Genomic DNA, 24,659 nt, shown 5'->3' on the forward strand with positions numbered 1-24,659 from the left:
TTAGCAATTTGAATATCGGTTCACACGTGGCAGTTAGGTGAGATACAAACCGTGCAATGTAGTTCAATCTCCCTAAAAAGCCACGAACCTGCTTTTCTGTTTTTGGTTCAGGCATTTCTTGAATAGCTTTTACTTTTGCTGGATCAACCTCAATCCCTTTCTCACTGACAATGAAACCCAACAGCTTACCGGATCTTACACCAAACGTACACTTGTTTGGATTCAGCCTCAGTTTGAACTTTCTCAGTCTGTCAAACAGCTTCTGCAAATTTACCAAGTGCTCCTCTTCTGTCTGCAACTTCACAATCATATCATCCACGTACACTTCAATCTCTTTGTGCATCATGTCATGAAAGAGAGTCGTCATAGCCCTCTGATAGGTAGCACCGACATTCTTCAGCCCAAATGGCATAACCTTATAGCAGAACATGCCCCAAGGCGTAATGAATGTCGTCTTTTCCATGTCCTCTGGCGCCATCTTGATCTGATTATATCCAGAGAAACCGTCCATGAAAGAGAAAACCGAGGATTGAGCAGTGTTATCAACCAATACATCAATGTGAGGTAATGGGAAGTCATCTTTCGGACTGGCTCTGTTCAAATCCCGGTAATCGACACACATTCTGACTTTACCATCCTTCTTCGGCACGTGAACAATGTTGGCCACCCACGGGGGATAAGTAGTAACTGACAGAAAACCCGCATCCAACTGCTTCTGAACTTCTTCCTTGATCTTAACCGCCATATCAGGACTCGTTCTGCGAAGCTTCTGCTTGACTGAAGGACAATCTTCTCTGAGAGGTAGTCTATGCACCACAATATCTGTATCCAACCCATGCATGTCTTGATACGACCAGGCGAATATCTCCACATATTCTCTCAGCATCTCAATCAACCTTCTCTTGATGTCTTCTTTCAAAGCAGCCCCGATCTTGATCTCTTTTCTGGCGTCCTCAGTACCAAGATTAATAATCTCCAACTCCTCCTGGTGAGGTTGGATGACCCTTTCCTCCTGCTTCAATAATCTGACCAGTTCTTTAGGGAGTTCACAATCTTCCTCGCTCTCCTCTTCAGCTTGGTAGATGGGATTATTGAAATCATACTGAGCCATAACAGAACTGTTTATAGTGGAGTCCGTAAGTTCACTTCTGCATGTTTAATGCTTTATTTAGAAAAAAGAGTTCAAGAAAGTCACAAAAACAAAAACATTGCCATTTTTATTTGTTTTGAAAAAGAAAAACAAAAACAGAAAGACAGGGATCACAAAATTGTTTGCAAAACGTCCTTTATTAATGATATCATTGAAAAACATGATGAGGCCCTACAATGAACCACCACGTCTTGGGCAGAACGTAGGGTTTTGTGCAAAATGAAAAACAAAAGAAAATTACTCTGTTTGAAGAGTAACTTGGACCACTTCTTCTGTTGTCCAATTTTTGATCGTCTCCCCTGGTGCACACGGACGAACCCAGTTGTTCAGATCACAATCACTGTCACAGTCTTCAACACCGGTTGCAAAGACGTCACCATGATTCATCGGCCCAGCGCTGGTAAAGGAACTCGGCCCTTTCTGCTCTTGAACACCTTGCTCTGCCTGCAGAGGTTGATAACCAATACCGAACTTATCTTCTTTGACGGGCAGGTCAACCATCTTGCCCCAGCCTTCTGCATTGCCCGAGTTGACGACCTCCACAGCCTGCTTGTAAGATGCAATTGAGGCACCTGGCTTCTTCTGCTCAGCAAAAGCCACCCTCTCAAGAGCAACGGTCTCAAACGCCTGGCATAGAGTCTCATGGATCTCACCATCCACCTCCACATACTTGAAAGAGGATAAATGACTCACCAGAATGTCCTCCTCGCCGCACACAGTCACAATCTGACCGTTCCAGACATACTTCAGCTTCTGATGGAGAGTTGACGAAACTGCCCCAACCCCATGTATCCAGGGACGCCCCAAAAGACAACTATATGCTGGTTGGATATCCATCACATAGAAGACAATACTGAACACCTCCGGGCCAATCTTCACCGGCAAAGTGACTTCTCCAAAAACAGACCGTTTGGATCCGACGAAAGCACGAACAATAAGATCGCTTGGAGTGAGGACAACCCCTTCAACATCTATCTTGCTTAAAGTCTTCTTGGGCAGCACATTCAAAGACGAGCCAGTGTCCACCAACACATGTGACAACACTGCGCCTTTGCACTCCATGGTGATATGCAGGGCCTTATTATGATTGCGACCTTCAGGTGTTAGATCCAAATCTGTAAACCCCAAACCGTGCCTCGTACTTACATTAGCAATAACTCCCTCCAACTGGTTGACAGAGATCTCCTGAGTCACGTAAGCCAGATTCAACATCTTCAGCAAGGCGTTACGGTGTGCCTCAGAGCACAACAGCAATGAGAGGATGGAAATCTTGGACGGAGTTTGATTCAGCTGATCTACAATCTTATAGTCACTCTTCTTAATTATCTTCATAAACTCCTCCACGTCTTTCTCGAACGAACCCTCAGGCGCTTCTTTCTGCACTGGCTCTTCCTCAACCACAGCCTGCTTACCCTTTGCTTTGGCGGGAGCCTCGACATTGTTATCTCTCAACGGCTGCGGTGCGAACAGACGACCACTTCTGGTAAACCCTCCTGGTCCCCCAACATTATCCACCACTGGCCTCACAGTCACAGGAGCTCTACTTGGTACACCAATTGTCACAGGAGACTGATGCACTGGCCTGATCTGACTTTCAACCCTTCTGTTGTTGCGGTAGGCATTATCATACTTCCACGGCACTGCTCTACTGTTCTCAACAGCCCTTCTTCCAGAAGCAACGATAGTAGTGGGAGCACTGACAGTTACCGGAGCAGAAATGGTAACAGGAGTACCAACAGCTGCAGGTGCGTTAACAGTTCTCTGGCCACGTCCCTCGGACGGTTTGAAATAAATGGTGACAGTTGACACCACCCCACAATCTTTCACGACCCGACTAAACTGTAGAAACCCTCATCAATCAGATTCTGGATACCAACCTTCAACTGCATACAACCATTCTCTGAATCTGCACAGTCTAAACAGCCCTGATCACAGCCCGAGAATACTCCCCCAACCAACAAACGATCTTTCACAACCATCAACGGAGTCTGAATCTCACCAACACTGACCACCAAGTCTTCAGCTTCTCCATCTTCCACATTGTTCACCCTATGTGCACCATGCTGAGGCATAGGATTGTTCACAACATTAGACACATGAGCAAAATTGATTGTTTTGGCGTCAATCAAATCCTGGACCTTATGATGAAAAGCCCGGCAGTTTTCAATATGGTGTCCCGGTGCACCAGAGTGAAAGTCACAACGAACGATGGCATCGTACCCAGGTGGTATCTTTGTCAACGGAGCCATCGTACGCAACTCAACAAACCCCAATCTGAGCAATTCGGGCAGCAACTCGGCATAGGTCATCGGCAACGGGTCGAAACGTCGATCTGGCATCCTCTGTCTCGGCTGATACGGACGTTGCTGTTGTTGTTGTTGTTGTGGCGGTTGTTGAACTCTCTGTTGTTGCTATTGTCGTGATTGAGGTGCTGGAATGGTTACAGTAGCAACCTGACGATATTGCCCTCTGTTCACATTTCTTCTACTGTACACGGCATTAGTTTCACCCTCCCTCCTTCGGGGTGCCCTAGCAAATGGCTTCTTTGAAGATGAGGAACCAACATCCTGGATCTTTCCACCTTTAATGAGACTCTCTGTCCTCTCTCCACAAATCACCACGTCAAAAAAGCTACCAAACGGACAGCTTCCCATCCGGTCCATAAACACTCCTTGCAAAGTTCCGATAAACATATCGGTCAACTCCTTCTCTAGCATCGAAGGTTGCACCCTTGCAGCTAATTCCCGCCATCTCTGGGCGCACTCTTTGAAACTCTCTCCAGATTTTTAACATAGGCTCTGTAACTGAGTTCGGCTTGGCGCCATGTCCATATTATGTTTATATTGCCTCAGGAAGGCTTCACCCAAATCTCTCCAACTTCGAATGGATTCTCTTTTCAGCTCCATGTACCAATCCAAGGAAGCTCCAGACAAGCTATCCTGGAAGAAATACATCCACATCTTCTCATCGTCTGTATAGGCAGAGATTTTTCTGAAATAGGCCTGCACATGAGTGCGAGGATAAGAAGTACTGTTGTATTTATCAAAAGAAGGCGCCTTGAACTTATAGGGAATCCTCAGCCCTTCCACCAAACCCATATTTGTAACATCAAACCCCAAAGAGTTCTGACACTCCATGGCTCTGATCTTTTCAGCTAAGGCATCAACCCTCATATCTCTTTCGTCAGTTCTTCCAACAACTTCATCATCCTCACTGAGGAGAGTAAACATGTCTTCCTGCCTGTCGACCAGCGGAGCAGGATGGCGAACCGGAGCACGGGTCACTCTGGCATTAACAGTCTCTGCAGCAAGAGGCTGTCTATTGATTTGAATACCCCTCAATTCATCACCTACGGCATAATCATTGACGGGAGCAACAACATCAACATTATCATTCACAGGTACCCCCACTAGGGAAGCACGGCTGGGCGGCATAATCACAGCTTCCTGTCTCTGGGCTAAGGCACGCAGCTCCTCTTGCCCTTGAACGACCCCTTGCATCATTGTCATGAACTGGGCCATGTTAGCCCTCATCTCAGCCAACTCAGCTTGCACTTGGTCCATGTTCCTCTGTTGATTCAGTCGGGTTGAGTAGCGGTGCGGACGTTGATCAGCAATCCTGCCTGAAACAGGAACCAGAATGAGAAGTCTCGATCAAGAACACCTGTAATGCAAAATGATATGGGTATGATGCTAGTGATGCGTATGATGCACATGATATGTTCATTCCTCAGGCATTCAAGAGCCCAATTCATCTGTTAAGAGATGGCAACCTGCAACAATGAACAACACAGAAGCAGACTACACAGGATCATAAGCACAAGGTGAAACATCAACAACCTCATCTACATACATGAGCAACAAGGATCATACAACAATATTCAGACAAAGATCCCAATAATCAGAGTACAACAATGAACCCCATCCAACAAGCCTGGAGGTGATTCTCAACATAACCAACAGATACAAGCTAAGAAAGATGTCCTCTGGGAATGAGCGTCTTCAGATACTGGCACTGGTCTATCAACAGGTCACATTCTGAACATTCTGGCAGGGGAGTGAGCTTCTCCTTCAGTTGCCTTTTGAGCTCCACAACTTCTCCTTCAAGCTGGCTCTCTCATGCATGTCTCAAGTCTACCTCCTTCTTCAATTGGATGTCTTTGTCTCTAAGTTGCTTTTCCAGGTCTCTTATCTTCTTCTGATAACTGGCTTCCGCTCTCTGCAACCTCAAGCACTCACGGTGTTCCTCATTCAACAAGGTCTCCATCTCCTCATAGGACCTCTTCTTGCTCCTCAATCTACTAGCATCTTCACCCTGCATGCCTTTGAGTTGATGAGCCAGGTTCAACTTGTCAGCTTTAGCTTTGTAAAGCTCCATCTGGGTATCTTGTTCATTCTCTTTCAACCGACGATTCTCCATCAAGGCTTGCTTGTAGTGCTCAGCGGGCACATTCTCAGCAAGGATCAACGGTGGTTGCTCTTGCAAAGACTCCATCCTATCATAGGGCAATAACAAAGTCTCAACTCTCTTCTTCACCCACTCAATGTAGTCAGGCATAGCAACTGCAAACTTCTTCCCCAGAACAGCTCCATCCTTGACACCAATGGTCTTCCAAGCTCTTCCTACTTGCTCCAATCTAGCAGGGTCACTCCGCTTCTCAAAATACACACTCTCTACTATCTCAGCATCAAGTGGTCTTCCATTCATAACAAACCCCAACTGGCGAAGAGAAAGAACCGGGTTGTAATTGATGCAACCCTTAGTCCCTACAAGTGGCACATTACGAAATTCTCCACAACTCATGATGACATTACGCACATCCATCCGGTAAGATTGCCATCTGATATCATAAGAGGTAAGAGACATAATCCTCTGAGTCCACTTATGAATGCTATGAGTATCCACAAAAGGTCCACTGACTGGCAGGAGAGACAAGAACCATCTGAGCAACAATGGGAGACAGCATTTGATAGCTCCACCCTTACCATGCCTACTGTGGATAGCATAGTAAGTGTCAGCTAACAAAGTAGGAACTGGGTTTCCTCCAATGAAAATAGTGATATCAGCAAGATCCACAAAATTGGGCATACTCGGAAACAACACAACTCCATAGATCATAATAGCTAACTGAGCATGAAAAGCTTCCCAATTTCCCTTCTTTGCTTCTTCTCTAGCCATCCTCAACAGGAACTTCAAAGGTAACCCCACCACATCACCACTCGACTTCCAATTGTCACTCACTTCTTTGATACTCAAATAAAGAGCTCTGGCAATGACTCTGAAATCAACCTCCTTTGGAACGTCCAAGAAAGGCACCTGGTATCTGATCGGGACATTCATCAGAATAGAATACTCTTCCAGAGTGGGTGCTAACTGATAATCCTGGAAGGTGAAACAACGGAGCTCTGGGTCATAGAACTGTAGAAGAGTCTGCAACGATACTGGATCTACCACCATCTTCAACAGTGTCAACAAATCCCCATACTGATCAACAAACACCTTCTGATTACCGCCGGTCACAAAGTTGCTCAACTCTATCAAGGACGTCAAAGGCTCACGGTGAAAACTGTAGGTGCAAGTCTTCCTCTTCAACTCTGGAACGGGTGCCATCTCTCACAGTGAATAGACTCCTGAATGAACCTGAGAAATGATATGCATGAGGATATTAGCTTTTCTTTTCTTTTTTCTTTTTATTTTTTTTTATTCTTTTTTTTTGAAAACAAACATGCTATGATGCAAATGATGCAAACACGACTGGCCGGCTGTGTATCTCGGAGCACAGGTTCAAAGCTTCGGCTTGAATTCGGAACCACAAAGTCATCTGAGACCCCAAACTGCAGAACCAAGTCACCAACAGGAACCAAGAGTCACCAACAAGTCACCAACGGTACCTGTAATAATGATCATTCCCTCCCCACTCACGGGTGTCATCTAGGCCAGGGTAAAGTCAAGAGAAACGCAGAATAAACAACCCTTTCATAGAATATCATCATGTACACACCCGATGTATGCACCGATAATACCCCATCAGGATCTGAACTGCTCGTGATATCAAGTTCCGCTAAGTGGCGCAATACCACCCGCTTCCCAAGAATCACTCTATTCCTAGGTGTCCTAGAGTTCACTCATAGCCTGGGTATTGGGCCTTTTACCTCATGTAACTCCCACCCCAACAGAGAAACAGACAACCAGCTAGCACAAATAAAAATATGATGCATGCAAACATAAATGCAAACATAAATGCAAACATAAACAAATAAATGCAATAAATGAAACAGCAAAAGCAACCAAACCCTATCCTAGAGAGCGCTAGGAGAGACTTGCTTAGGGAAGATGGACCAACAAGAGGTCAACTTCTCTCTTTCCCCAGCAGAGTCGCCAGCTGTCGCATTACGCGAAAAACCGGCGGGAAAACGAAACAACAGAGCCGCCACCGTGCGTTATTTATCCCAAAAGAGGGAAAGGAAACGCTCGAAGTAAACCTGGAAAAGACATGGTCTCGCGACCAGAGAAAGATGGGATCGGGAGTCGGTTATGCAAAGGGAAGGTATTAGCACCCCTACGCATCTGTCGTACTCGACGGGATCCACGCTCAGAAAGAAAGGATAAGGTTGCTAGAAACTGCTCACACACTGCACAAGGCTGGAAGGAAACACAGAAAAACGACAGAAGAAACGGAACTCGGCAGGATATCGCATCCTGGGCCTACGTAGCCTGTCAAACACAGACATCAGAGTCGACGTAGTTCGGGACAGGGGAAACGTGCTCGCTAGGATGTCGCATCCTATGCATACGTATCTTCTCTGACCAGAGAAGAATCAGAGCACTCGTAGCTCGGCTAACGCATGCCAAACAAAACCCACACAGGAAACCGACTGCCAATCGCTGGACTTACGTCAGACTCCACACACACGGGCAAACATGGAAACCGAATGCCAATCGCTGGACTTACATCAGACTCCGAACCAACAAACACTCACACAGGAAACCAACTGCCAATCGCTGGACTTACGTCAGACTCCTAACACACACAAAGGGGGCAAAAAAGAAAAAGGGCGCCCGGAGAGATCAGCTCATCTCCTGCCTACGTACCTCATCTGGTATGAGGATCAGGGCGACGTAGTTCCCCTACGCAGGGAAAGAACTTCTAACCTAACCAGAGACTGGGAAGTGACAAACTAGAAAGGAGCCTGACTCGAGCCTAATAGTTATCATGTAATCCACAATGGTCCTAGGTTGAGGTTTCTATCTAACTTGCACAGGGAGCAAGCTATCCTAAACAGCACAGTCAAACAAACACAAGCACAATAACAATCGCACACACTATATGCAAGCAAATGGGCTCATACAGGGCCAGGCTGCAAAAGCAAGCCAACTGGAATGGGGTGTGGTTAGCTCTTAACCCTAACATTGAGAGTTAGGGTGAAGCAGATGAAATAGGAAGTGAGGGTAAGACCTCACAACTCTTATCCCTGGCCTGGGAGAGCTTGACTCAAATAGAAAATGTGGGAGTTCAGAATGTAGGAACTCTTCTCCACAGATGACTGACACAACATGATTTTGGGTTTTTATTCTCAATGCATCAACACATGGTGTGTGAGCAAAGTGAATGACACACTGAGTAGCAGGAGATGGATTACACATCTCTTTTATCTACCAATTGCCTCTAAAGAGGTCTTTTCCTGCTTGGCACAAAATTAAACATTCACAAACATTGCCTCTTAAGGAGGGCTTCAGACAGGTGCATGTCCACATAACAGGACAGGTCTTCCAGACTACATGAAGTCAGAAGAGTTATACCTCAGTGGTAAGCAAACCACAAAGCAAAGCAAGTTCAAATGAACTTTAAGCAACTTAGGTACCTGTGAAAAATCTAAACCAATCAGTTCAACTGTACAGACAAACAATCAATAGGCAATAACAAACAGACAGACAATGTTCACAATGTGCAAGCCACAAGGCAAACTCAAATGAGTTAACATCAACCTACAAAACACACAATTGTTAGTAATCAAGAGCAAACATCAATGCTCAAATGAGGAAGCATCATCAACTATGGACCTGGATGTTTAAACCTGAAATCAAAGCCCACATGTAACCCACAAACCACTAGGTCAAAGCCTAGGGTCAAAGATGGAGAAAAAATTCAAAACAGAACCTCAAACTTGACACAAAGCAACTTCAAACACTTATTGACATATCCTAAAAAGGCTCATATCAAAATCATTAACCAAATACATTTCATGATCAAGTGAAGTCAAAGGCATTTTCAAAGCATCCAAATGGTCAACATGAATGAAAAATCTCAATCAAAACAGAAATGATTCCAAAAAATCTAGAAAAAATCATGAGCAATATAGACATCCATAACATACATCACACAACAAATCAGAAGCATTGGATATCATTAGGCATGGCAATCACATTGTACAAAACAGACAACCAAATGTGTGACACAAATTATCACACCAAGTTAGAACAATCATAAAACAGAATTGGTGCATGGTAAAAATCTCAACATGTCTAGTATCCACACACAAAATTTCAGAAGCATTGGATCATTTTTGAGCATTCTATGATGAATGGAACAAGGCAAGGTCAAACATGTATATGCATTCAATCACCCTAGGACAAATGATTTTTTAAGCCAGGCACAACTTGCAATTTAATGATCATAAAAAAATAGACATGATAAGGAACACATAGCAAAAAATTGGAGATCAATTGGTGCATTTTTCATTTTTATATGATTTTTGGAAGTTGATGAAAGATTTGAAAATTAAAATGGAGCCAAACATGGAAATATGAGGGAAAGTGAGAAAATGGCAAGGCAATTGTGTCATACGGTGAACTGACTTGGTGTGTTTTGCTTTTAATCGCAATGTCGCGGATAGCAAGAGTCGCCACCGACTTTTCTTTTATCCAATAAGGAAAGGTGGAAAAGAACAGGAAAGACCTTAATTTAGATTTTGGGTTCGGGAGGTACATTATACAAAGGGAAGGTGTTAGCACCCTTTGTATCCATGGTTATCCATGGGCTCTTAATTGCTCGATCACTTATGTTTGTCTGGAAAAAGTGGTTGTGAATTGTTTAGAAAATGTTTTGAAAAGAGAATTTAACTTTGTAATGATTCTTGTACGAATGTATACAAAGTATTTATCTCGTTTAATTTTGAAAGCGGTTTAGAAAAATATAACTTGGCAATGATTCTAGTATGAATGTATACCAAGTGGTGATTTTCTAATATAGGTTTTGAAAAGTGTGAGGTGTGAGAAATGTTTTAGGTTGTGAGTCAGCAATTAAGAGTTATACCTACCCAAGGTCGTTATGGGTATTTCCTGTCCTTAGGAGGGTAAAACTGTCCTTACTATTGAGAAGTAAGTAGTTTTATCCTTTGGATGTAAAAGGGTCATCGTAGGGTCATCGATTGGTCATTGAAGGCAACATTTGTAAGGATACCTTAGCATTCAGAGGGACGATCATCATTTAACCGTAAGCTACACCGAAGGGTCATCGAGGGACAAAATCATATATTCGAAGGCAACATCCGAGGGACTATGATTTATTTTATAGGGACATGATGATTTAATCGAGGGGTCTTTGCTAAGTGCATCCCCACATTCGCGGGACATGACCATAATACCGTAATACCGTAAAGCAACAAAGAGAGGTCCAAGATCACATATTCCAAGGCCGTATTTTACAATCAATTAGGTAATTAGGAGGAATCCCCACATTAAAATTAATACATTAAGATCAATTAAGCAATTTAGGGTGGATCTTTGCCATAAAACTAATACATTAAAATCAATTGAGTAATTCAGGGTGAACTTCCACAAGGGTATCCCACAAATAAAGTGGAATACCTAACAAGCAATCTTTTCCTGGGATATGTGAACCTTTACAAAACTCAACAAAACATGTCAGAACACCAAATCAGGGTGCAATCGAGGATCACACCACAAGAAAAAAGATCACAACAGTAAATAGGGTCGGGTAAATGATGCATGGCTATGATAAAACATGAGTGAAAAATCAGAACAGAAAAGTCAGCTACTGTCACGTTCGCTCCTGCCTCGCCTAGCGAAGGCATAGCGAATACTCGCTGCATGCTCGCTTAGCGATGTGCTAGCGAGCGGTTGCGGATTCTGGTTTTGATATCAGTATAATTTCAACCAATTTTATGCCTTATGGCTTTCATTACAGCAATTACAGGGTTAATCATTTAAGGTATTCAGGTACATACTAAAATTCACATGCCAAACTTAAGATATTTTCATAAATTTAATCATAATGCCATATGCAAATTAAGAACATAAGACAGTAATAGCAATGTAAACCTGTTTGCAATTGAATTGCGACTTTGAATCGGCAAATCGGATTGAATTGGGCAGAGGTAAACCTTGATGCCGTCGAGTTCCTTCAGGGTTTGACTCCCGTGAGTGCTAGGGTTTGCTTGCTAGAATTCTCCTTTCTCCGTTTTCGTTCTCCTTTTCTTTGACTGAAGTTGGGGTATTTATAATACTCTTTTTGTGACCTAATGGGCTCAGAATGAAGCCCAGAATTTTCTGTTATTCGCAGGCTTCGCTAGGCGAGCTGTATAGCGAAGGGTTCGCTAGGCGAAGGAATTGCTCGCCTAGCGAGCAAGCCAGTTTGGGCCATTTTCTGGATTTGGCCATCTGTGAGCTGGGCCTTTGTTCTTTTAGGATCAATGCCTTGAAAAACAAGTTGGAGTGCCTTAAAAATGCCTTGTAATATTAATGGGCAAATTTTGGGGTATGACAACTGCCCCTGTTCAATATTCTTGAATCGAGAGAGTTAGAATGGTATGTACGCCATTCGTGGTCTGGAGGTGGAAGATTATTGAACACTAGAATGCCCCAAAAATTTGCACTTGTTAATCAGAAGTTATTCCTGATGGAGATGGGCTTACAGATGCCATCCAGGTAGTTTGATGATGAAGGATCAGAATGGATCATACACTGATGGGGATAAAGGATCAGAATGAATCATACACTAGATCGTGTCTGAATCGCAGAATGACCCATCTATTAGGCTGGTGACTTCGCTGGGGATGAAAGATCAGAATGGATCGTGCGCTAGATCGTATCTGAGTTGCAGAATGAGCCGTACGTTAGGCTGTCTCTGACGAAGGTGGAATCAGAATGGATCGTACGCTAGATCGTATCTGAGTTGAAGATCCAAATGGGTCGTACGTTAGACCGTATTGGAGTTGCAGAATGAGCCATACGTTAGGCTGTATCTGAAGAAGAAAGTAGTCGTACGTTAGACTACACCTCGGAATGTACCGTACGCTAGGCAGTATCTGAGGATTTGAAAATCCAAATGGGTCGTACGTTAGACCGTATTGGAGTTGCAGAATGAGTCGTACGTTAGGCTGTATCTGAAGAAGAAAGTAGTCGTACGCTAGACTACACCCCGGAATGTACCGTACGCTAGGCAGTATCTGAGGATTTGAAGATCCAAATGGGTCGTACGTTAGACCGTATTAATTGGAGTTGCAGAATGAGCTGTACGTTAGGCTGTATCTGATAGTATTTGTATATGTTGTATTTGTAATGAACATCTGGGGTGGGCCTTAGAGATGCCACCATTGGGAGGATGTCAGAATGACTATTGACATGGAGTATATCTGAAAGATGTAGTCGAATCCTGAATGTAATTGATAAAGATGTCCGTCTGAATGGATCTTTTATTTTGACTATATAAGGAGGATAATTAATCTGAAAAATAAAGTTAGCTTCATGCCATGTCATGATGCATGAGATGTTTTATGCTTCTGAGACTAAATGCGAACAATGTATGCATGCGTATGTTGTGAAATGATGTAATGAATGAATTATGCGTCTGAAATAAATGCGAGCATTGTATGCATGTATATGATGCGAAATGATGCATGAATGAATTATGTGTCTGAAACTTTTGCCGGGGAAAAATAAATCTCCATATTCTGGTTGGAGATATTTGTATCGATGACCCTTTCTTAACTGGGGGTACTTGATTTCTGTCTGATGGTGGAAATATCCCACAGAGCCTGGCTGGGGAAAGAAGAGATGACTAGTCTGTCTGGTGATGCCGACCTCTTCTGGGAAATAGAATTAGCGACCGGACTCATTGGAATGCCTGGTTAGACCTTCTCCTTGATCCTGAAGTCTTTTCGTAATTGCTATTTCCGTTTTATGCATGTGTTTTCGATAAACATCAATCATATTCAAATGCATATATCAATTCAAACTAAATCAATGGACGTTTACGCAAACAAAACAGAAAAAGTAAAACAAAAGCATCTTTTTGGAAATAAAATTATATTGATTTTGAAAGAGGGCCTATAAACCGGCAATTTGAGCACAAGGAGACAGAAATCCTAGTAAGAGGAAATCGTCGAGACAACAAAGGAAAGCTATGAAGAAAAGTCCTATTGATTTTAATTCTGCCACTGTCATAATGTCTTCAAGTATCTCATCTCCTACTGTCGGATAGAAGTGATTGGCTTGTTCAGTCCCTTGAACTTGGATGAAGCTGTCTGAGAACGGGACATAGTCATACGCTTTTAATCCCTAATTTTTGCCTGGACCGCCTTTTCAGGTTTTCAGTCCACCAGGATATCCTTTTTTGCCCAAGCCGCCTTTTCAGGTTTTCGACTTGCCGGGTGTACATTTTTATATGTTTATCCCTAATTTTTGCCCGAACCCTTTTGGTTCGCCGGGATGCCCTTACTTTTGCCTAGGTACGTCGACCTAGTGGGTCTCTTTTATGCGTAGTATTTTTTGACTATGTCTGCGTTCACGGGATGCGGGAAGTCTTCACCATCCATTGTAGCAAGTATCATGGCTCCACCAGAGAATACCTTCTTAACTACAAATGGCCCTTCGTATGTGGGAGTCCATTTGCCTCTGGGATCACCTTGTGGTAGAATGATACGCTTGATCACCAAGTCGCCAATTTGATACACCTGTCTCTTGACCTTTTTGTTAAATGCCTGGGTCATGCGCTTCTGATATATCTGCCCATGACAAACAGCCGCAAGTCTCTTCTCATCAATCAAATTTATCTGATTGAGTCGAGTCTGAATCCATTCGTCTTCATCTAATCCTACCTCTTTCATGATTCTTAGAGAGGGAACCTGAACTTCCACTGGTAAGACGACTTCCATTCCGTAGACCAAAGAGAACGGAGTTGCCCCTGTCGAAGTGCGCACTGAAGTGCGATAACCGTGAAGAGCAAACGGTAACATCTCATGCCAATCTTTGTATGTTACTGTCATCTTTTGTATAATCTTCTTAATATTCTTATTAGCAGCTTCTACGGCGCCATTCATCTTTGGCCGGTACGGAGAAGAGTTATGGTGTTTTATGTTGAATTGCGTGCAGAGTTCAGTAATCATCTTGTTGTTCAAATTAGTACCATTGTCAGTGATAATTCTTTCAGGGATGCCATACCGACAAATGAGACTATTCTTGATGAATCGTGCCACCACATTCTTGGTGACGGAAGCAAATGAGGTTGCCTTTACCCACTTTGTAAAGTAATCAATAGCAACAAGAATGAAACGATGTCCATTAGAAGCGGTAGGTTTAATCTCTCCAATCATATCAATGCCCCACATTGCAAAGGGCCAAGGTGCTGTCAACACGTTCAATGGAGCAGGAGGCACATGTACTTTGTCCGCATAGACCTGGCACTTGTGACAAGTTCTGGAGTGATGGTGGCAATCAGCTTCCATGGTAGACCAATAATACCCTGATCTCAGAATCTTCTTGGCCATTGTATGTCCACTAGAATGAGTCCCAAAAATACCGTCATGCATGTCTTCCATGATCTTTTCTGCTTCCTTTTTATCCACACAGCGAAGCAGAGTCGAATCATGATTACGTTTGTATAATACTCCATTACTCAGAAAGAATTTAGCGGAGAACTTCCTCAGAAATTTTATGTCATTGATGGATGCCCCTTCAGGGCATTCCTGAGCTTCTAAATATCTTTTTACTTCGTGGAACCAAGGTTTCTCTTCTACTTCATCAGCATTCAGTTCATAACAGTATGCTGGCTCATCTAATCGTTTAATGGTGATCATGGGAGCTTCATTGTCCCATCTGACTCTGAACATAGATGACATGGTAGCCAATGCGTCTGCCAATTGATTCTCTTCTCGTGGAATATGTTCGAATGTAATTTCTTCAAAGTATGGGATTAATGTTAACACCCGCTCTCGATAAGGGATGAGATTCGGATGTTTAGTGTCCCATTCTCCCTTGATCTGACTGATTACTAAGGCTGAGTCTCCGTACACACTTAAAGACTTGATTCTTAGGTCTATAGCAGCTCTGAGTCCCAAAATACACGCTTCATACTCAGCCATATTATTGGTACAATCAAAACATAGTCTGGCAGTGAAAGGCGTGTAGCAACCCCTGGGAGAAATAATTACAACACCAACACCATTGCCCAATGCATTAGAAGATCCGTCAAAAACCATAGTCCATCGGGATCCCAGTTCGGGTCCTTCATCCGGTCCAGGTTCTTCATAATCAGTGACAAGCATGACATCCTCATCTGGGAACTCAAAATTCATAGATTGGTAATCATCCACCGCTTGATGAGCCAAATGATCAGCTAGCACGCTTCCTTTGATTGCTTTCTGAGTAGTGTATTGGATATCGTACTCTGTTAAAATCATCTGCCATCTTGCTATTCTTCCGGAGAGAGCAGGTTTCTCAAATATATATTTGATAGGGTCCATCTTAGAAATCAATAAAGTGGTGTGATTCAACATATACTGTCTTAGTCGGCGAGCGGCCCAGGCCAAAGCACAACAAGTTCTTTCGAGCTGTGAGTATCTTGTTTCACAGTCGGTAAACTTTTTGCTAAGGTAGTATATGGCATGCTCTTTTCGACCAGACTCGTCATGTTGCCCCAACACACACCCCATTGAATTTTCTAACACGGTTAAATACATAATTAGAGGTCTTCCTTCAACTGGTGGCATCAGAATCAGAGGTTCTTGGAGGTACTTCTTGATTTTGTCAAAAGCTTCTTGACATTCATCATTCCATATCATCTCTTGACTTTTTCTCAGTAACTTGAAGATGGGTTTGCAGGTAGCGGTCAAATGGGAAATAAACCGGGCAATGTAATTCAAACGTCCCAAGAAACCTCTGACTTCTTTATCTGTACGAGGAACTGGCATTTCTTGGATAGCTCTCACCTTAGCCGGGTCAACCTCGATTCCTCTGCCACTGACAATAAATCCCAAGAGTTTACCGGATCTTACTCCAAAGGTGCATTTGTTCGGGTTCAATCTCAACTTGTATTTCTTCAACCTCTCAAACAGTTTGTATAAATGATCGAGATGTTCTTCTTCAGTATGAGATCTGGCTATCATGTCTTCCACATATACCTCTATTTCATGATGAATCATATCATGGAACAAAACCACCATAGCACGCTGGTACGTTGCCTCGACGTTTTTTAAACCGAAGGGCATTACTTTATAACAGAAAGTGCCCCATTGCGTCACAAACGTAGTTTTCTCCATGTCTTCAGGTGCCATCTTAATCTGGTTATAACCCGAGAATCCATCCATGAAGGAGAATACTTTGTGTTGAGCGGTGTTGTCTACCAGAGCATCAATGTGCGGGAGTGGAAAGTCGTCTTTGGGACTAGCTTTATTCAGATCTCTGTAATCTACACACATTCGCACCTTACCATCCTTCTTTGGCACTGGTACCACATTAGTAACCCATTGCGGATAAGAAGTAACAGCCAGAAAACCTGCATTAAATTGTTGCATAACCTCGGCTTTGCTTTTCTCAGACATTTCAGGACGCATGCGCCGAACCTTTTGCTTGACGGGACGGCAATCTTCCTTCGTCAGCAAACGATGCACTACTATGTCAGTATCCAGTCCTGGCATGTCTTCGTAGGACCAGGAAAAAATCTCTATGTAGTCATGTAACATCTGAATCAATCTTCCTTTGACACTGTTTTCCAAGCCTGCTCCTATTTTGACTTCTTTCTTGTCCACTTCAGTACCCAGGTTTACAATTTCGATTGACTCTTCATGCGGCTGTATAGTTCTTTCTTCTTGCAGTAACAGTCTGGCAAGTTCTCCAGGTACTTCACAATCTTCCTCACTTCCATCCTCGGCTTGGTAGATCGGATTTTCAAAGTCATAATGAACAGTAGTAGAACTATTATCAACAGGATCCAGAGTGGGTATGGATCTGCAATTCGTTACGTGAGTGTGTGTAAGAAAACATAGCTTGTTTGGAAGATGACAGGAAAGATAAAGAGCGCAATATTTGAATGCAAAAAGTCCATTGATTTATTGAATGCGAATATGCTTATGAAAATGACAAAACCCTTAACAAATTAGCTATTGTGCCCGGGCTTAGACACAATGCTTTAAGAAGTTCGATTGTAAAAACTAAAAATTTGCAACACTAAAATAGACAATAACAATTACTCCTGACTAAAGGAAATCGGGATAGTGTCTTCAGCCTTCCAATTGTTGAGTCCGTCACCAATTGTTGGGTAAATCCAGCTATCCAGGTCGCAATCGCTGTCAGCATCTTCTACCGCATTAATCTGGTCTTTGATTATCTTTTCAGAGCTAAATCCCAGGCCAGACTTGTCAGACTTGTATGGTACGTTGATCAGTTGACCCCAGCCAGTACGACCACCATCTTCAACCATGGCTTGAGCGTCTTTTAGAGAAATCATAGCAGGAGGAGCACGAATAACCTTGGGCACACAGGAAGTTGGCTTAAGGACAGGACTAGTCGAAGGAACTACTTCAAATGACTGAGAAGGAGTCTAAAAGAATTCACCATCCATCTCGACGTATCTGAAGGCCTGCACATTACTGACAATGTATTCTTCTTCTCCACACACGGTGACGATCTTGCCCTCTATTGGATGCCTCAGCTTCTGATGGAGGGACGAGGCTACAGCACTTGCCTCATGAATCCAAGGGCGTCCCAGCAAGCAGGAATAGGCAGGACGAATGTTCATCACGTGAAAGGTAGTGTTGAAGACTTGAGGTCCTATCTTGATAGGGAGAACTACTTCGCCATAGACAACACTCTTCGCACCATCGTAAGCACGTACCACAATGTCACTAGGTTTTAGTTTGGTGTTTTTACAGTCAAGTTTATTAAGCACAACTTTCGGCAACACATTCAAAGAAGAGCCGTTATCGATCAACACATGAGACAAAGTGATCCCCTTACACTCAATGGAGATATGCAGAGCTTTATTGTGATTCTTTCCTGCTGGTGTCAGGTCAGCATCGGAAAAGCCTAGGCCATTGTCAACAGCCAAGTTAGCGACATAATTTTCGAACTGGTCGACAGATGTCTCCTGAGGTATATGGGCGGTCTTCAAGAATTTTATCAATGCGTTGGCATGAGATTCAGAAGATAACAGCAAGGATAACATCGAGATCTTAGACGGAGTATGCCCCAACTGTTCTACCACATCAAAATCACTCTAGCGGATGATTTTCAGCACTTCCTCCATTTCTTGTTTGGCAACATCTTCGGTAGTAACTTCGACCGGGGTCTCTGACTGAGAAGGGTGGACTGGTTCCTTTCCTCGAGTTTCAAGGGCAGGAGGTAAGATTTCTGGAGAGAATATCCTTCCACTTCGAGTAATTTTACTAGTCCCAACAATGCCATTAGGATTAGTAGAATTATCAACTTGCTTTACGCCATGGATGTAAACATCACCTCCATAATTCCACGGAATAGCTTTGCTTGAGGAATACGGCACTGGGCCAGGTGCAGTAATGATTAGGGGAGCTACCTTGGGCTCAGCAGTAATCTTCACAGGCGCCCTAGTAGCGGTAATCTTCACTGGGACTTTGGACCTGGCAATCACAAATATTTCTTCAACAGGGTTCTCCGCCTTAGGAACCTTTTCAAAGAGAATTGTACGATCATCCATCAGCTGTTGAATACCATTCTTCAACTCCAAACAATCATTGGGTCGGAGTATGCAGAGATCACAATTTTCAGCACAACCTGGAAATAAACCAGCTTGCATTAAATTCTTCTTGATGATCAGGAGAGGAGATGCTAAGTCAGCTACATTAGAAATGTGAGAATAACCCTCCACAGCATTAATAGTCTTATCATGATTAGGCATGGGAGCAGTGATGACATTAGGAGTCTCTAGTGGGTCAAATTCAATTTCTCCAGCGTCGATCATATCCTGAATCTTATTCTTCAACAACCAACAATCGTTTGTATCATGCCCAGGGCTATCGGAGTGATATGCACACCTGGCATTAGGATTATAACGAGGAGAAGCAGTGTTAACATTTGCAGGAGGGCCTCTGAGGGTAATTAGATTTGCCTTTAGCATACTTTGCAGTGCTTGTGCTAAAGTCATATTGATCTTAGTAAACTGCCTTCTTGGCCTGTCTTGCCTGTGCTGGAAGTTTTGAGGTGGCGGTGCTGCAATCGTAACTGCTCCAACGGCATGGTCACGATTTTTCTTGTTATGACCCCTTTCACCGTACACCGCATTTGATTCATTCTTTCCCTGATGGGTCTTTCTGGTGCTTGCGGAGGTACCTGCCTGTATCTTTCCACTTCGAATACCACTTTCAACATGTTCCCCGGTCAATATCAGGTCAGTGAAACCCGATGAAGAACTTCCCAGTAGATGGCTGTAGAATGGACCAGTCAGTGTCCCCATGAACATATCCACTAATTCTCGATCAGTCATAGGGGGTTTGACTCTGCCAGCCAAATCTCTCCATTTTTGAGCATATTCTTTGAAGCTTTCTTTAGATCCCATAGTCATATTCTGCAACTGTAGCCGGGTAGGCACTAGTTCAGAATTATACTGGTAGTGCTTGTAGAAAGCTGTCGCTAAATCAGTCCAGGTGCGGATGTCAGAGCTCTCGAGCTGATAGTACCATTCCAACTGTGTGCCAGACAGACTCTCTTGGAAGAAATGGATCCATAGCTTCCTATCAGTGGTATACGGCTGAATCTTTCTCACATAAGCTCTCAGATGCATCTGAGGACAAGATGCCCCATCGTATTTAGTGAACGTGGGGATCTTGAATTTGCGGGGAATGACCACATCAGAGACCAGTCCCAAGCTTTCGAAATCCAGACCGGGCGCCTTCTGACCCTCCATAGCTAGCATACGTTCTTCTAGCAATTTGTACTTGTCATCTTTTGGAGAGTACTGTTCATTCTCATAGTCTTCATCTTCGTCCTCCTGGCTGAAAGGATCAGCCTTCTCATCTTCTGAATCTGTCCCCTCTTCTTGATCCTTCGGAATTCTAATTTTGACTCTTGCAGTCTGTCCTTTAAGCCTTCTTCCCGGGTTAATGTAACTCACAGGTTTCTGGTCTTTCTTCTTCTCGAGCAAGAGGGCCTTCAGTTCCTCCTGCCCCTTGGATAAGCTTAGCATCATCTCCTGGAATTGAGCATTCTGAGCCTGGAGGTCTTTGACAGTTTGTTCGAGGGCCATGTTTCTGTTTAGAAGGAAGACCGTAAGAATATTGATCTTTGAGAATACCTGTTATGCAATGTTATGCTATGCAATGTATGAAATGTTTTCAAGGACTTTTGGAATTTAACTTTGCGTAAACCACCAACAAGAGAGAAACTTTTATTAATAATTTCTTTAATCAATGTTCATTACAAAAAGAATAATAATAAAAATACAATGAAAGCTCAAGTCTCCCAGGGGCGACTTCTTTTTGGGCGAAGATATGTATTGAGTCTTCGTTCCTCATTAAGCTGACTGGTAAGTTCTAACACTTTCTTCCTTTCTGCAACGAACTGAGTCTCAAAAGTATCCCTTTCCTCTCTCAACTGGATCCAGGATCTCTTCAGTTCTTCAACATTGGTAGGCATATCTGGATAAGGAATGATCTGAGGAATACCTCCTTCACCTTCTGGTTCGACAATCTGAGGTCCGATCGCAAGATATGGCATGACAAGTTCACGAGCTCTGGCGCGTACCCATCTGAGATAAGGTTCCATAGGAATAGAGTTTTTCTGTCCTAAAGTACTTCTTTTCACCATGCCCCAAGCTCGTACAAACCTTTGGCGGAGACCTTGGGAATCGTTGTCATAGTCAAACACGGTGCCTTGGATAATTATCTCATGTGGATCATCTCTTCGAGCATAGCCAAACTGGCGTAGGGCTAAAGCTGGGTTATAAGTAATACCTCCTCTTATCCCCAAGAGTGGTACATTAGAGAATTCTCCACAACGGTCGATGAGGATAACATCTTCTTGGAGATGAGGACACCAACGGATGTCTGAATGGGAGAGCGACGTTATCCTTTGAGACCATTTCAAATTCTGCTCATTCTTCAAGACTGATTGAGGAAGGTGCGAAATAAACCACCTAGACAATAAAGGTACGCAGCACATGAGGATCCCTTGTCTCTTCATAGTACGGGTGTGAAGGGAATGCAAAATGTCTCCAAGCAAGGTAGGCACAGGGTTATGAGTGAGAAATATCTTAATAGCATTCATATCTATGAATTGGTCTGGGTTAGGAAATAACACCAAACCATAGATTAGTAATGCTAGGACATCTTCGAAAGCATGGACATTCATAACTTTTAAGAATTCTCGGGCCTTATTTATCAGAAATTTGGCAAGTAAACCCTTAACTCCACTTCTTGTTACCCAATTGGTTTCAAAATCGGACTTTGTCATGTGTAAAGCTGCGGCAACCTCTTCAGACTTCGGAATCTTCTCTAAACCGCTGAAAGGTGTTTGATCAAGGATAGGCATCCCAAGCAGCCTGGAGAATTCTTCTAATGTGGGCACCAACTGATAATCTGGGAATGTGAAGCAATGATGTTTAGGATCAAAGAACTGGAATAAAACTCTCATCATATCTTCTTTGAAACCAGTGGTAACCAAATTGAGAAGAGAACTATGTTTCTTGATGAACTGGGCCTGATCAGGAAGTTCTGACACTAAATCCTTGAGTTGAGGAGAGATGGCTACAAAATTGATCCGGATGGTCTTCCTGGAAGCCATAACCTGTTTAACAGAGCAAAGCTAAATCCCTAAGTCCTTGAAATGGTTAGTATAATGTTATGATGTTATGATGTTATGATGTTATGATGTCATGTAAATAACAAGCACAAGCAAGTCACACAACAGTCATTCCTAAGTTTAAAGGCTTGCATGAGTTCCATAGCTAAGTACCCTCCCCACTGAAGTTTGGTTGGTTCAATCTGTCCTAGAATAGTAACCGGGTTCTAGAAGGATCTCCAATCATTGACCTTCCTTTAAGTCCACTTCAGTGCAACACCAAGTGGTTGACCGAAGCTTCCCTAAAGTCCAATCTTAAAGAGTGTAGTATCGAGTCTCAACCAACCCCAGTCGGAACCGAAGTCAGTTATCTCACTACTTTCTAATGGCTAGGATGAGTCAACTAGGGTTCTAAAGGTCTGGTTAATGCTTTGATGACACCACGCAGAAGCCAAATTTTTCCTCAAGTAAGCATGAGGAACATCAGGACATCCAAAGTGTCACATTAACCGTAGCCATCATTTTAACCATTCCAGTATACGCCGGATAATCGCGATGATCTATTGCTACTTACCTAAGGTACACTAGATCCGGGTGTAGGATCTTTCCCTCAAAAATACCCAAGCAATCCCTTAAAAGTAAATCAGACAATTTGAATAAGTGATCTCGTTTTCAAGGTAACCTCTCTAATTAAGCATTCCCCAGCAGAGTCGCCAGTTCTGTCATACGGTGAACTGACTTGGTGTGTTTTGCTTTTAATCGCAATGTCGCGGATAGCAAGAGTCGCCACCGACTTTTCTTTTATCCAATAAGGAAAGGTGGAAAAGAACAGGAAAGACCTTAATTTAGATTTTGGGTTCGGGAGGTACATTATACAAAGGGAAGGTGTTAGCACCCTTTGTATCCATGGTTATCCATGGGCTCTTAATTGCTCGATCACTTATGTTTGTCTGGAAAAAGTGGTTGTGAATTGTTTAGAAAATGTTTTGAAAAGAGAATTTAACTTTGTAATGATTCTTGTACGAATGTATACAAAGTATTTATCTCGTTTAATTTTGAAAGCGGTTTAGAAAAATATAACTTGACAATGATTCTAGTATGAATGTATACCAAGTGGTGATTTTCTAATATAGGTTTTGAAAAGTGTGAGGTGTGAGAAATGTTTTAGGTTGTGAGTCAGCAATTAAGAGTTATACCTACCCAAGGTCGTTATGGGTATTTCCTGTCCTTAGGAGGGTAAAACTGTCCTTACTATTGAGAAGTAAGTAGTTTTATCCTTTGGATGTAAAAGGGTCATCGTAGGGTCATCGATTGGTCATTGAAGGCAACATTTGTAAGGATACCTTAGCATTCAGAGGGACGATCATCATTTAACCGTAAGCTACACCGAAGGGTCATCGAGGGACAAAATCATATATTCGAAGGCAACATCCGAGGGACTATGATTTATTTTATAGGGACATGATGATTTAATCGAGGGGTCTTTGCTAAGTGCATCCCCACATTCGCGGGACATGACCATAATACCGTAAAGCAACAAAGAGAGGTCCAAGATCACATATTCCAAGGCCGTATTTTACAATCAATTAGGTAATTAGGAGGAATCCCCACATTAAAATTAATACATTAAGATCAATTAAGCAATTTTGAAATTCTAGTTATCAGACTTTGGATGTCACACTGGTTGTTATGACATCCAATTCTGCACAGACAGGGATTATGCAGAACTTAATTGTAAGTGCAGTAAATAACACAAGTAATTGTTCACCCAGTTCAGTCCAACATGACCTACATCTGGGGGCTACCAAGCCAGGGAGGAAATCCACTATTAGTAGTATCAATTCAAAGCTAAACTCACCCGTTTACAACTTATCACTTAATCCCTACCCAATGCAATTTCAATCTTAATCTAAGATCAGAGTTCCTACTCACTCCCCCTCAATCACCTCAGTGATATTAAAAACACTTTGAAGTCACACTTCAAAAACAACTCTTGGTTATGCTTCACAGCTTAAACCAAGATACACAGCACTCACGCTTAAAAGCTTTGAGTGACACAACACTTACAACTCAATGAACACCCTATGCCAAAGCAATCATCTATTTGATAATGACTTGGCTTACAAGATACGTCTAATTCTAGACTCACAAAAATACAGCAGTGAAGTAAGATGGACACACTAAATCTTCACGCCTCAAAATCCCTGAAACTGAATGGAGGAATGCCTTCCTTTTTATATTGCAGCACCTGGGCTTTTGCACCTGTATTTTCCTGAATTTTAGGTCACATACGCTCCCTCAAATTCAATATTTAGGTTGCTAACAAATAGGCTATTTGTTAGGTTCATTGAATGTAGCTTGGTTGTTGATTTCCTGGATTTTCTCTAAGCTGTTGACTTCCTAAAGAATAGCCTGAGAAAGCTGTAACAGAAAACTGAACAACCTACAATTTAGCATATGCTGT

Source organism: Lathyrus oleraceus, chromosome 3 (genome assembly GCF_024323335.1).
Source record: "Lathyrus oleraceus cultivar Zhongwan6 chromosome 3, CAAS_Psat_ZW6_1.0, whole genome shotgun sequence".
Classification (NCBI taxonomy): domain Eukaryota; kingdom Viridiplantae; phylum Streptophyta; class Magnoliopsida; order Fabales; family Fabaceae; genus Lathyrus; species Lathyrus oleraceus.